Below are 16,108 nucleotides of genomic sequence, written 5' to 3'. Positions count from 1 at the left end.
AACCTTGGAAAATTCCTCGATAATTTTTAACTTGATTATATGCATATTTTTACAAAAATGATGCATAAAATTTTTGTATAAAGCTCTAAATAGGCTTCAAACATTAACTGGATTATAGCATATTTTAATACGTACACTATCTTACAATTGGTCCAGACCAACTTTCCAGAAGGTAACTATGTGTGGACTCAGGACAGCACTCCCTCTCACACGTCCACCAAGTGCCAAAAAGTTCTAGGCAGATAATATGGCTAAAGAGATATGGCTCCCTTCCTCCCCAGATTTGAACCCACTGACTTTTCTATAAAGGCTACTTTGAAGAGGGAAACCAAAAGGACCTAACATCCAAATATGGACTCAATGAAGTCCTCAACAGTGGTTGCATGGAAGAATCTATGATATAAGTTTTTCATCAACTCTTGCATGGCCTTAACCCTACGTTAAAGTCTGTGATTGATAATGAAGGTGGCCATATTGACTGAATTTTTTATTGCTAAAGCGTTTTCTAAATGTTCTGTTAAAGTTATTTTTTACCCTATTTATGAAAATATAATATTATTGTATTTCTAAATCCATCTCTGGAGCCCACGTTTTACTGCCCAACCTTGTATTAAGGACTTGACAGCCGACAATAAAATACATAGGGTATTAGGATTTAGATTTTATATTGTAATTATGCACTTTGTGCTATTATACATATAATTTATTTTATATATGAAAAGAGTGAGTTTTAATATAAGTTTGAAAACATGTTATGCGTGGCTTTTTTTTGTTCAAATCACAATTTTCATTATATATTTGTCAAATGGTTTATACAAACTTTTGAAAAATTTATCAGAAACATGCACTTATAAAAAGGTTATACGCAAATAAATAGATATTATTCTACTACGATAGGAATATATGTAGATATTATATAAACAAAAAAAAAATGTTTTAATAAATAATAAGTAAAATGTAGCTATATTGTTTAATATTTAATTAAGAGCTATTAGTTATAATTAATTTTATTGAAAAGCCTCTTTTTTTAATTTATATAAAATGATTTGATGTGTCATTGAACAAATAAATGTTAAATACATATATATATAACTGTAAATTTTAAGTACCTTCTGTTCGTAAAAAACATTTTAACCCTGACCATTTGAAGAATAAGTCTTGCACCAAATTGTAGGCAGCACTTCATTTTGATCTGAATAAAGGAAAATGTTTCATGATATGGTAGACATCAGAGAGAATTCAATTCAATAAATACACATGAACTTTATTTTAAACTCAGCTGTGGTTGACGGCAATGATGTCCTCGAATAAGAGGCTGCTTACGAATGTGAGATGTAGTCGCGGCACATCTTATTACACTCCTTATTCATGAAGGACTTAAGATCTATGGGTTTCTATGACTACTATCACTTGTATTTTTGCCGTAAATTTATCTGATGTTCGTTTTAAGGGAAATAATATCCTTGTTAAGAACTTATGTGTCTCAAATGATGAGCAATTGTTAATTTATTACTCTAAATAGAAAAATCATTTTAAGTAAGGATAAATTTCACTTTTTTCCGACCTTTTTTCGAATAAAAAGACTTTATAAGCTAAATCAATGTAATAATTTGTAAGTGAGTATTAAGAAGTACTCATTGCAGAAATATTAACCTATTTCTGACCTTTATTTTTCAAAAAATTCTTAATATCCAATATTAATCAATAAGTAAAGTAATTAAGTTTATTTTATTTCTAAACTGAGATAAAATTTCTGAGAAATGCTATTTTCTTCAAATTTTTCATTACGAAAAATACGTGATCAAATCCAAGACATGTGCATTAACATTACAAATTCAATTACGGGTACGACTGCTAGAGCTTGCGTTATTTTTCATAAAAAGCTAGTTTAGAACCTTTTATCTCTCGCATATAGACATCATATTATATAATTACTCATAAGCATGCATTCCAGTCATGTTTTGGACCTACACCCTCTCCTCATCTTTAAATATTCAAAAGATTTCAAAAAAAATGGTCATCCATTAATACAGCTAAGTATGATATTATAATTGAAGATCGTGAAATAGCTAGTCCCTTTGATGATTTGCAACAAAAGACCCTTGATTATCCACAGAAATCTATGGAAACAAATCTTCCTCGACACTACTATAAATAATTCCTTAATTGAGTAATTACATTCTTTGGTGATGTTCATCCACGTTCTGTAAAATTTATGTCACCTGGTTGCTATACACCACACTTGATGGCTATCAAAAGTTTTATACTGCTAAAAATATGGTTGTTAATTCAAATTGACATATATAGAGGAGCAAGGATTGTGCAATATTTGTGTGTTTTTAGTGAGAGTGCATGTCCAAGCCTGGATGTCTGCTCCTCAAGTCTTAATTGCATCTAATTATGACCTGAATTTAATAAATCCCTCCTTAACTATTCCTCCATTAATTAAGACATATCGAATATCAACATCAAAAGTTTATTTAAGCACTTATAGTACTTGTCCGAGGAACTTGTTGGATTAGCTCTATTGCACTTTGCATTAAGTTCAGAATCAAAAGTCCGTAAAATAAAGATTATGCAGAAGTTGAGTTTTGAAACTCAAAAAAGGCCTTTCTTTACTCTCAATTGAATTATAAAACTATACTTTGAAGATTTTGTATAAAAAAATCAAGAAAACTGTGTCAATTTCTGCATCTCCATGGTAAATTTCTTATGACAATCCTGACATATGTAATGATCGAGATGACTACCGATAAGCTCTTGATACTATCATTCATTTAAAAGCTGTTAATGATCTTGCTGAGGATGGAGTTGGTCTCATTAAATAATATAGTGATCTACAAACATCTGATGAATCACAGCACAAATTTTTCCTACAACTGATCGAAGATCATCGAAGCTTATATGTCCTTGATTCAAGAAAAATACTCTTTTAAAATTTTAATTTAAAATCAATTGTACGTGCAAAAGAAATTACTAGAAGATTTTGACATTATATTTGAAATTTAGATTAATAATAAAAAGGAAATTTTATCATCCTAAAAGAAATATTTTCTTGACGTTTCGATATTGGTTAAATTTACCCTTAATAATCCATTCAAAAATGATAATTTTCATAAAAAACTACCCCATAATATTTGTTAATTACGACTACTACAAAGGTTTTGAATATATTAGATGAATTTAGTTATAAATAATATAAATTAGTTATTTATTGATAAATTGACCATTGCTAATAATTTTGGAAACATAAATTGTAAATAAGGATAATATTTCTTATACGAACAAACAGATAGACTTATAGCAAAAATGTAAGTTATCAGAATCTTTGCTCTCTTTGACCACATAGAACCAAATTTTAGAAGAAAAAAAAAATTCAAAATTTAATTATATAAATGTTTTGTGCTATAAAGTTTGTTTTAACACGAAAAGTTTGGTTGATATTGAGGTCAAAACACTTCATTTTGAAAAAAATCGTAAAATTTAAAAATTTTGGAGCCGTTAAGTTACCTCTAAATATTTTTCACAACAGTTCCAAATTTATTTACGATGTCTTTTACCCAGAAATAAAAAAAAATTTATAAGGTAAAATCTAAAAAATAATTTCGAATGTCATAACTCCACTTTTCTCAAATTTAAAAAATAAGCTCACCTTACAGTCCAGTTTAAAAAGGGAATTGTTGAATTCTATATAAAAAAGATAAATTAAAAATAAAAATAATCTAATTAAAAATAAGAACAATCTAATTCAAAATAAAAACAATCTAATTCAAAACGGAATAGTCCAATTCAAACTGGGAATTGTCCATTTCAAAATAGAATAATTCAAATTCAAAATGGGAATAGTAAAATTCAAAATTTAGATCAACGTGTTTATACAAGAAAATATAAAAATTATTTATAAAACAATTTATTGGATACCAAGCAATTTAATGTGAGGGAAAAGGAAGATATGTAATTTTTGTGATACTGCAGCTTAGTTCAAAAACATCAAGGCTCGGTGCCACCCATGCCCAACTCTGATTGTGCTGATTTTTACCACGTATGTTTTGTTCACTAAGTCACACATTTAGGAGAATAGACGAGGAAATCCAAGTACATAAGGGCGTTTGATGCACCGTAATATATATTCATAATAACAACAAATTGTTTTGTATATTTAAAAAAAAAGTCATATTCTCAAGATTTCAACCGGTGCTGACTTTTCGTTGTATACTAGTGATGCATCTTATAAAAGTTTCTGACATTTTTTTGAGCTGTATTTTAGACTAACAGTTTTATTGACTTCTGCTCTTGAATGAATGGATTTTGTGGTTTGGAATATAAAATAATTGCTATCTTCTGGTTAAGTTCTTTTATTACGTGACTCTTTATAATTGACAAAATATTTTCAATTGGATTAAACAAATGAAAATAAAGGCCTAATCTAATTGTGGACATACAGCGAATTTCCCCTTTAGAATATCTTTCTAAAGCAAATTTGGATTTGATGGTTATATAGTATATTTATGATACTATATATAGTTTATATTGAATCTGACTATTCTCATTTTGAATTTGACTATTTCCATTTTGAGTTTGACTATTCTATTTTGAACTAGAATATTCCCATTTTGACTATTCTATCTTGAACTAGACTATTCCTATTTTGAATTGGACTATTCCATTTTGAATTTGACTATTCTCATTTGGAATTAGACTATTACCTTTTTGAATTAGAAATCGTATATTGTCCTGAGTGCCACATAAAATTTTTGTATCAGTCCTTATTTAGGATTGAAGATTTCAGTCTCGTCCAGCTAAGTCTCAGTCGGTCCAGTTAAGTCTCTGTTCAGTCTGGTTAAGTGCTGTTAATCAGTCCTAAAAGCTATAAAGTTCAATCCTTGATGACGTCCCTAAACTTGATTTATTTACTGGTCTTACCAATAAAATTAATTGGACTGAATAAATAAGGACATTCACATAACTAATTACATCCATAAACAGTATTTACAAAAGATTGCACGTTATCCATCGAAATTTAAGGTAAGACTAGACATTTAGAAGAGGGGAAAAATAGCCATTTGTAATAGGCAACCACACACTCAGACATTGAATATCATTAATGAAATGCAGCATTAGTTGAGAAAAGTTTATGTAGAGACATAATGAACGGTTTTTATATTCCATATTATTCAGGATTATTACTAATTGAATGTTCATTATGACCACCGTTGGGCATGTAACGTTTCGAAGGAACATTTTTCACAGGTCCAGTCTTGCATTAATATTATTTTAGGAAACAAATTAACCCTAATATACATATAACATTTTTCTAAATGTATATGAACATAATTTGTTAATTTTAACAGGGTACCCATGTTCATCACAACTCACAACATGTATGCTTATAAATCACATAATAGACAATGTATGTATATTAAAACTATTTTATATATCTTTATAATCTACTGCAATACATTCTTTATCTATATATATAGGCATTAGGATTATACTTAAATATATTATGCATATGGTCCTATATTATACACGTAGGTATATTCTGAAAATATGCACAAATCTGATGCTTTTTTTTTTTTTGCAGTTATGTAAGAGTTAGGGAAATAAATTTTAAGTATTTTGACTATGTAAAAAAATAAATTAAAATTAAAAATTTTTGCAAATCATAAAAGTTTAAAAAAATATAACAAATGCACTCGTTTTTTTTTATAAAAAAAATATATATGTTCAATGATCAACAAGATTTTTAAAACTTTTTTTTTTCCTTTGGATAAGAAATAATAGTATCACTACCATGTTTCAATCCACAAGGATCTACTTCTCCATGACTGTCAGTGTTTTGGAATTCTTTAACTAAACGTAGAGTCTCATCAACAGAACGTCCTACAGGGATATCATTCACTGTGATTTGCCTCAATGATAAAGATACTTCGAAGTATATGACCATTTTCTTCAAGATAAACACCGTAGTTCTAAGACATACTGTGAGTTATGTCAGAGAGAAGAGCAATATTCAATTTCCCCACTCCCCCTTACTTATAAGGTCCAAGTTGGTACGGGCAAAATGTGTAAAGGGAGAATCCATAGAGAAGGTGACAACCTCAGTATTTATTAATTTAATTCCTCAACCCTATCGTTGATGGCTAAAGTCTCATTTGGGTAAACACAGATGAAATCTAAAGGATAAAAGAAAAATACGCAATTTTTGCCCTCTTAGTCACTCTATTGGGCTTCTTTCATTTCCTCCTTCACAACTACTCTGCTTTTCCAGAAAGGAGCTGTTTTGGAGATCATGGCTCTTGTCCATTGCTACAAAATTAATTCTATTTAAAAAAAAGTAATAAATTATTTAGAGGACAAAAAAACTTAATACAAAAAAAAAACATAAGGTGGAAAAAACAATACTTCATTTTTTGCAATAATTATATTTTTCGTTCGTCAAACGACCACCACATTTGCACATTCTCTCCGTGAATTAAATAATTATAATATAAAGAAAAATGACGATGGGATTAGGAGAGATTTAAAGACATAGGATATATATGTATATACAATCAATTAAGCAGGAAGTTGTCCTCCAGCCTTATCCACGGTATTGCACCACTGGGAACATTGAAGCAGGACTCTCCATTTAAATAAATATATAAAAATCGTCTATATTAAATGGATTTGCCTAAAGTGACCTGGCTAATAAAAAAATCCTGGCGAAGGTAGCTCTAACACAACTCCACAGTAAAAAAAAAATACTTTTTGGTAAATGCTATCTGAAGAGGATTTATAATTTTAAAGAACTGTTATCATGAAATCTTTATTTAACTTCAAACTTAATTGCTTATATAATCCTCCGTTAGTGAACTGGGATATTCAAACCCCAATTTAAAAAAAAGAAAAGAAGATAATTCTTATTATTTTGATATATTTTTTATCAACAATACTTTACAGTTTGTTCATAAAACATTCAATTATATTTTAAGGGGCTGATCTGAAAAGTTTACGACATAACATGGATACAAGAAAAAAAAAAAATAGTACTTGGCGTATTTCTCTGCAAAATAGTTGTACATTAAGGTTACGTTATTGCATTTTTATTTGAGAAAAAACTTACAATGCTTGGATTTTATTGTTGTATCGGGGTTATAATAGGGCATCCTATTTTCATCTACAGTAAATTATTTTCTCAAAATTAGGATTTATTAGACCTATACAAAGTAATAATGATTTCACAAAAATACTACATCAACTCTCTCAAACATTGTTATTTTACAACTGTACGTCAAAGTAAGTTAAACAGAAGTATGATGGAGTAATTAAATACGTGAAAAAAATACTTTACTAGGGAATTAATAAATTTAATTGATTTATTTACATATAGTCAATTTTGAAGTTTTATTGTTCTCTCTTTGCGCATGCGCTGAATAATATTATTTTATTTTTCAAATCTGTTGTCATTATTTTTTGCATTGCTGATAAGAAAAACATTGTAAATATATAGGGTGTGACCTAAATAAAGTAATACAAAAGAGTTATGAGGGTGCTACAAGTATATGCCCTTGTTGGACCTAAATTATAATTGAAGATTGACCTTGGAGTAATATCTGCTTCTGTTTTTACTAAGTACAGAGTGAGATTTAAGTTTCTTTCCTTATTTTCTTCGTTACTCCTATTATTAATGTAAAAAAGGCATACCAGTGTGTAATAGTTTAGCCACCTCTGTAATTATCTCTGTATCATGGCCACATTAATAGATTTAATAATAATTTTTGTAAGAAATCTAGTATTTACCCAAAAAATGGTATTAGTAATGTGTAGATCGTGTTGTACATATAAGTTCAATCAGTTCACACTAGGTGATACTACAAGGATAAGGTTTTGTACTAAATAAACTTTTCAAATAGATTTGTCATATCTTGAATCAGTATTGTTTGAGCGGGCGTCAAAGAAGGACAACAGGAAACGGAAAATACGCCATATTTTACAGTTTTTCTTCAATAGATACGAAAAGGCAATACAAGTGGCTGAAAATATAATTAATATAACTGTTTTTATTACTTTTACAGCTCATTACGCCCAATTATGGGTTCGTTAATTCTATTTCGCTAATTTTGATGTACAAAATCTAAGGCCAATTAAAAAAGGGGGAAAAATATTATAAATCCTTTTGTTCGACTGTAAATTAAACAATGTTTAAAATGCTAAGGACATGGACAAAAGTTGAAATTCATTTTATAAAAAATCCATTAAAAAATATAGGATTTCTTTACAGATAAAGAAAATATGAGAATAAAATGTTAATAAGTATATATAAAGTTGTAATTCGATAATCTTTTTTTTTTCGGAGATAAATCTGATTCTCTTTTTTACAAAATTTTAATTTATTAAAGAGTTGAATAAACTTTTTAATATTTGGAGCAAACCGTTTAAAATATTTTTTTAATCAGTATAATCTTAGATTTCAATTCACTTTCTATGCTTTTAAACATACAACAAACCAACTTAAAAAAAACAAACTAATTTTATAAAAGGAAACTCTGTATGGTCGAACAAGTTGGTCTTTTTCATTAAATATTACTTTTCTGAGTGTAATTATGTCTTATAGAGTACTTAGAAAACTTCCCTGCGGATAATTGCCAGTGGAAGATTGCAAGGAGAAAATTGCCATGAAGGAAATTTCCCCATATTTTGTTTAAACTTCATGATGAATACACATTATGAATTTGATTTATATTATTTATTTTATGTGTTTGTTCCATCTCTCAAAGGAGTACCTTCCAGTATGAGTAATATTATTGCAATACAATTTCCTTGCAATTTTTTTAAAATGAATCCAATCTTTTAATAAATGGATCAAGAGGATTGGTCAGTAATAGGGGGGGGGGAATAAATAAAAGAACAGGTACTGTGGTAATGCCAGAGCCATCTTATGGATTCTACAAAATATAGAATGCCGCCCTCACTCTACGAAAAGGCCTCACGCTTTTAATCTTTAAAAAAATTGCATAATGATTATATTGAATATGTCATGAAGGAGGGTTAAAAAAAAAGTCAACAATATGTGTGTGCTGAAGTATACATTGAATTAACATGGCCGATAAGATTTTAAAATCTTTTAGCGAATATAAGACATGCAGCTTGTTAATTCGCCCCATGAAATTTTTAACTGCACCAAAGAGTTCCATGCCAAAGTTCCAGTCTAAAATCAATTTTTTGGTATTCGAGGGGATCCTTGGATGTAAATGATGCTTTTAAGGATCCATGGGTACCCTAAATTACTCTATGCAACCCGAGGGATAATAACTATTTTTTGATACTATGGATATTCTATGGATACATGTGATGTTTTGTCTGTGGTTATCCAAAACTATTACTCACAGTTGGATAATGGAAAATAAAATGCAAGGAACAAGAGTTCGTACAAGAAACACAAAATCAATTACAATAATTTAAATCTTTTAAAATCTCTTGAAAAAAACAATGGAAGAAAGAAGATGAACGAGCTACTAGTAAATGGACAGTAGATAAGATCTCTACTGAAGATTGTAGAATATGTTCCAAATTACTACCAAGAACTCTACTGATCCAAGAATCCACTCATAAAGGAACAATTTCCAGAAATTATTATCACTTATTCCTGAGTTCTACAAAGGGTACTAAAAATAGCCAAATTTTTAGCTGAATTATAAAAGGAATATTTTTTTGGTAATGGCCGTGATAAAGAGTAAAAAAGGTAATTATTACTCGTTTTTCTAAGAAAGGAAAAGATGTACGAAAAATAGAAAATTGGATGCCGATAACTTTATTGAAAGTATAATATAAAATTTAAAGTGGATGTCTGACGGAAAGTTTGAAACCAATAATGGAAAAAGTGCTCTCCCATATACTCAATTTGGCTTTTTTTAACATTACAACTTATCTGAAAATTTACTAAATATAGAAGCTTTCCTTCTCTAAAATATACATAGCTTCCATTGGTACTATTTAATCAAAATAATATTATCAAAAAAATGTCTTAATGTTAGTTATAATTTATTGTATGATACAAATAGTATTAATATATTAATTGCCATAATATAAAACTTTCGTTACGACTTTTAATAAGATAAATCGTAAATAGCATGTGTGTAAATTAAATGCAAACTATAATAATTTTTGCGTGAGGATGTAGATGTTCATTCCTTACATGGGGACGTAAAACAATTTAGATAAAGAAAAATCTGTCACGACAATGTAAGTCTAAGGGAGAAAAAGTCTTAAATTTGGTCGAAATACTTATACTGCGCGAGGAAGTGGTTGAGTATCATATTATGCAATGACGCAATGTTGTTGTGAGAGCCCCTACAATAGAAATCACCCTAAGGGACGTATTGTATACATATTATTAATATATGATTTCCGTGTAAATAACTATATATAAATGCATATTATATTGTGTAAAATTATGTAAGACAAAATATATTGTACGAAAAATATATTATCCCCCAAAAATCGTTCATTGAAACTCTTCGTGTTCAATCCTCCTAAAGCCAACTCCTACTTTAAGTAAATATTTTCCTTGTTAAGAGTCATTCAGTGTTCTCAATGCCTATAACGCACAAATCACTACTATATTTTGTATTTATAACAAATATCAATTTCATGTATAAGTTTGAATTCGTACTGTTCTGCAAATATGGGCAATGCTCCATCTTGAATACTTCAAGCGTCACTTCCCATTTCCTTATTACTCGTAAGACCAAATATAATTAGAGAACATCAAACCCATCATTATATCGCGTATTCGGTAGTGCTTAAAAAGTATATCGAATCATCGTTAGACCTAAGATACAAGTATATAACTTATATTTGAAGGAACATTCATGGATGATGTCTGACAAATGGTCTGGAGTCCGTAAGTATAGAGAAGCACAATTAAGATTATTTGATGATGCAAATAACATATGTGAAGTATATATTAATAGATAATAGTAGAAACATTAAAGAATAATCAAAATAGTCTAAATGATTTAGTATCAAAGGGTGTTAACGCAAATGCAAAGTTATGTGGATTCAATATATATCGATGAAGTTAAAGCTGTAGGAGATCGTGGAACAATAGCCAAGAAAGGCTGTGTAGACAGTTTGGTTTCCAATTTCCTCATAAGAATGGGAAATTTTGCCTTGCTAAAAGCGTCGAATGCACAAGATGTGGTAAGAGAGGCCAGTATGCAAGAGTATGCAGGTGTCTAAAGAAAACTCTATTTCGATCATCGACTCTATTCAAAAATTTAAACTGAATGAATTACCCATCGATGCATTTAATGTCCATGGAAATTACTTCAAAAATATAATAGCTACATATGACAACGGTGCAATTGTATCTGGATCAAGAGTTCAAAGTAAATATTGATTCCAACTCAATTAAAAGAGTATTTTTAGAATATATCTTTAACTTGAATTATTTATTTTTTTATACATGAAGGAAGAGGAATTGTTTTTTATTATTAATACATAACTTCCCTTTAAACAACTTTATAAATGTTTATTATATTCTATAAATTTATGTAAGACAAAATATATAGTTGGTCAGAGAACATCAACCCCATCATTACAGGAAGTGTACTTATAACGTCTTAGTAACCACCAAAGAATGAATAGATAACTTTGGCACGAAATCTAAAGAATAGAAATGAGGCAATAAAGTAACAAATTTTTAAAAAATATTCTTATTATTTACGCATTGACAATTTAATGATAACAAAACATTAATTCAATTTGGTGATCAACAGCTCCCTCAATTTCTTTGTACTTAGTTTGGACCTTCTTTTTGTATTGATGATATTCATCATACTAAAGACTCTCTCAGCATCACAATTGACAATTAGAGTATTTTTGTATAGAAGGTTTTCACCTGTTGAGAGTTCCTTTAGTTTTGTGCAGCCAGGGGTCTTTTGAACCACGAGATACGCACGACAAACTGCAAAAACGGCAAGATATACTTTTTTTTCCAAATCATAATTCCACTCATCAGTACCTCTGTTGTTAGACACCCATCAAAAAAGGAACATTTTCTATGGCATGATGATAATGCACGTGAGAAAGCAGTAAGTGGAAGTTGCTTTGCTGATGATTAGTACAATACTAAGGAAAATTTGTTTAGAAGATACAAAGGTACCAACGTGTTTTATTCCTTTTTTTTATATACTCTCTTTCAACCAATCAAATTTGTTCTTTTTCAACGATTTCAACAACCCTAATTATCTGTGAAAAATACTTTTCATAGAAGCACACAAAGGGACCATCACAAATACGATGACATCCTATCCAGGGAAAGAATGAAAACCATCCAACGACATACTCAAAGTGTATTGGAGGTCAGTGGGGGAGAATGACCCTCTATTTGGAAACCAAGAATTAAAAATAGGTCTTTCTAATACGATCAGAGAGGAGCTGGGTCTTAACATCATAAATGATGTAATTACCAAGAATAAAAATAACTATCAGATCGTGAGATTCCTACGCGATTCCCTCTTAAGGGTCTTCAAACCAAGCAAAAAAAAAACACTTCATCTAAGAGTAGCACACAATATTACTAAAAAAGCAATTAAGGAGTGAGAGAAACTCTCCATACGATCTCTGCAATACTCTAAAATGCACAATTAAGAATAGTCAGGAAATCTATAAAAAATATGTGATGTCATTATTTGATCCGTATCTCACTCCTGAGCAATCTTACCTGAGATACCGGGTCGCCTTTTGGGTCTATTATAAAGAGATAGACGCGCCTTTCAGAGACTGCAACAAAAATAAAACGCTTGCCCATATTTTTCGTGACTGCGAAGATTAACAAGGAATATTGTGTATGATGGCTGAACCACTCACTCACTACCTAGGAAGAGGACCCACTCAAGACGAAAAAAATATGGCTTTAACTACGTGGTTCTTCTGTTCGGAATTGGATCCAATCCCATTGTAAAACCTGATTGCAAGGTCCAATTATGAAAACATTAAGCTCCACAATCGCTGTTCATAATGAATTTCGCTTTTTATCATACGTATTATGATTATTTTTTAACTAGATATTTATTTACTAATTTTTCAGATCATATTTTTTTGATTATGTATCATAAATGAGGTTTCTTTTCTCGCCTCCCTTTTTCGTTCTCGTTTTAAGATTTTTTTATTTCTAATATGAAGTCTTTTATTTTTTTATCTTGACACCAAATCTGATGACAGGTTTATTCTTTTCCCTGCAACACCCCTGGTTGTTGTTGTTGCTGGGGAGGGGAAGATTTGATAATAGTAATAGATTATTATTTCAAATTTTATATTATATGTACACAACTCTTATATATGTGTGTAAGTTTGTAATAGTCACCTTCAGATAATTATAAAATCAAATAAAGACTATTATGTATATATTTAAAAAATTAGTACTCACACTTGGAGGTACTCTCTTGTGGGATGGAACAAACAAATATCTTAAGATATTTCTCATAAATAATATGAAGCAAATTTATAATGTACTATTATTCAAAATACAGCCATTTTATGGTCTTGTTTGTGGCTGAAAAGTCATGTGTCAAAAAAAAAATATTTTAACTCAATTTTTTCGTAATTTATTTATGGGAAAATACAGGAAATAGTGCTTGCGCGTATTTTGGCAAAATAAGAACCTGTAATCATTATTGGTCGCTTTTGCATGTATAGGGATTTTGTTAATAACAGCAATATGACGTATAATGAGTTGGATAACGTTAAAGAGAAGTCAACTCCAGGAAAACATGAAATTTTCAATCCTTGTCACGTTTGTAGGTAGACTCAAACATACATCAAAATCCCTAAATTCCAAAAAGGAGACCTATCAAGGCAGTTTAAATATTGGAGAGACCAATAATACCCATATTGGCAATAGAAAATATAAATTCACAATATATCAGGTCTGGCTTTTCCACCAACAATTAGCAACTTTATCTATTCCTTAAGAGATGGACTCCTTTGGAGGCAAAAAACACAGATTCTCCAACAAAAGACTCAAATCCTCCTTATAGCAAAGAGCTTTAATGAAGCCTTTAAAATTCCTTCCGTCTAATATATTTGCTGAAAACGCCTCTATGTAAAAACCCCTCCATGTTTCGAGTGTATTGAATACAGATGAAGTTATGACGATGGAAAACAAAGTAAACGAGCTATAAACAAATATACTTTGGATGCTACAAAAAATAAAAAGTATCTTTACTCTCAATCAACCTCTCCAGGTGTGTCACAAATAAAACAAAAATAGTTATTGTCCAGAGGAGTTTTCTTCTTCTGTTTCAAAAATTAAAAACTACTTTACACCATTAAAACAGTTTTCACCAAAACAGTCGATAGAAGACTTTTTAAATTCCACTGCGGATGATTGTAACAGTAGTTTACCTACCACATGGAGCTGTTTAAGTGAAATGATGTAGGTAATTTAAAAATTATACAGAGAAATTCGAGAAAAATAACACATCTATAATTTACACCAGCACGTTGAAGCTCTTTTTGGAGCCATTACTAAAAAGTGGAAACAATCATCTGAGCTAATAAATGAATTCTCGAAAAGTTGTTATGCTGGAGTCTTTAATCAAACTATATATGGAAATGTTTAATTAAGTTATAAAAAGGAGTCTGAAAAGAATATTGCATCAATGCCTTTGGAATTTGAAAATGTTGATAATTATTTGTAACTCATCATGGATCACTACAATTAGTTCACTAATTATGTCTTAATTTTTTAATTCTCCTTTGTGATTTGACCTTTTTATTAATTATAATTGAATATTTCTTAGTTTTTCATAAAAAAATAAATAAAACTAAACCAGGGCTAACATTGGACTTTTCAACAAAATTCCAGACCTAGCTAAATATGTAAACTCCGAAGTAACAAGAATATAATTATAATGAGTTATTTGATTATCCGGCAAATGCTTCTTCATAAAGTAGTAGAAGATGATAAATCCTAGCAAGTAAAATACTTTGCCCAGCAAAATATGCAGAAAAGTGTAATACTTTTTATTACCTTTATTAACTCATTCCAGACGATAGGTTAATTATTTTACTACTACATATAAGTATGAATTTTTCAATCTAGATCAAATATTTATTAAATAATTTTTGTTTGTTTGTCGTCTGGAGTACTTTACTTAATACTATATCAAAAAGAAAAGTATAAATTATTTACTGGGATGTCACATTACTCAAAAGTATAGCTAGAACCTTGAGTATTGTTCAAATGAAAATTATGGCAAATGTATCCACAGTTAAAAATTTCTCTGACGAGAAAATTTTTACCGTGGACCAGGTTTATAACTGTCGGAACTACCATTGGCTTGGGTGATCACCAGAGGAAGTCAAGGATGTGCTCTGTACATAACATCCAGCCCAAAAAATGGTCCTTGGGATCGTGGCGTCCGACGGTAAGAAGATGCCCCCCTTCTTGTTTAACACTGGGGAGAAAATCGGCCAGGAGGCCTACTACCAGGTGCTGAGCTTCACCATACTGCCATGGCTCAAGGCCATCTACCCAGAGGACATCTATGTGTGTACCCCAGATGGTGCACCCTCACACACTTCGGCCAAAAGTTTTGCACCGACATAATGGCTGAGTTTTGCCCAATGACATGTGGGCAACATCTTCGTCGGATTTGAACCATTGGAATTTTCTGTGTGGGGTACATTAGAGAAGGAAACTAACTGGACATATCTCCCGAACATGGACTCCCTGAAGGCCACCATTATGAAGGAATGGAACAACTTGTCCGACAAGTTCATCATCAACTCCTGCAAGGCTGTCCGTCACCTTTTGGAGGCACTGATTGCTGCTGAAGGCGGCCATATTGAGTGAACATGTTCACAAAGGTTGTGTCTCAAAGTTTTGTTTAAAATAATTTCAAAATTATATTCGGAAAAATAAAATTATTGACATTTTCTAAAATCAGTAATTCAGTCCACGTTTTGCTTCCGAACCCTGTATATATATATAAATAAAATTTATCCCATAATTGTTTCTAACTTTCCTCATTAATAATTGCATCGAATGGGTTAAATAAAAAAAGAAAATATATTTTTCTCAAAAAACATTTAGTTATTTTTATTATTATAAAATAGG

The 16,108-nt window shown here is 30.2% G+C and overlaps 1 pseudogene; it reads right to left on the bottom strand.

The window, feature by feature from the left end:
• Positions 1 to 5,746: 5,746 nt before the first annotated feature.
• On the bottom strand, positions 5,747 to 15,835 carry LOC121125555 (peroxiredoxin-4 pseudogene; annotated as a pseudogene).
• Positions 15,836 to 16,108: the final 273 nt, after the last annotated feature.

This window comes from Lepeophtheirus salmonis, chromosome 10 (genome assembly GCF_016086655.4).
Source record: "Lepeophtheirus salmonis chromosome 10, UVic_Lsal_1.4, whole genome shotgun sequence".
NCBI classification, from domain to species: Eukaryota; Metazoa; Arthropoda; class Copepoda; order Siphonostomatoida; family Caligidae; genus Lepeophtheirus; species Lepeophtheirus salmonis.
This window is presented reverse-complemented; position numbering and strand designations above follow the sequence as displayed.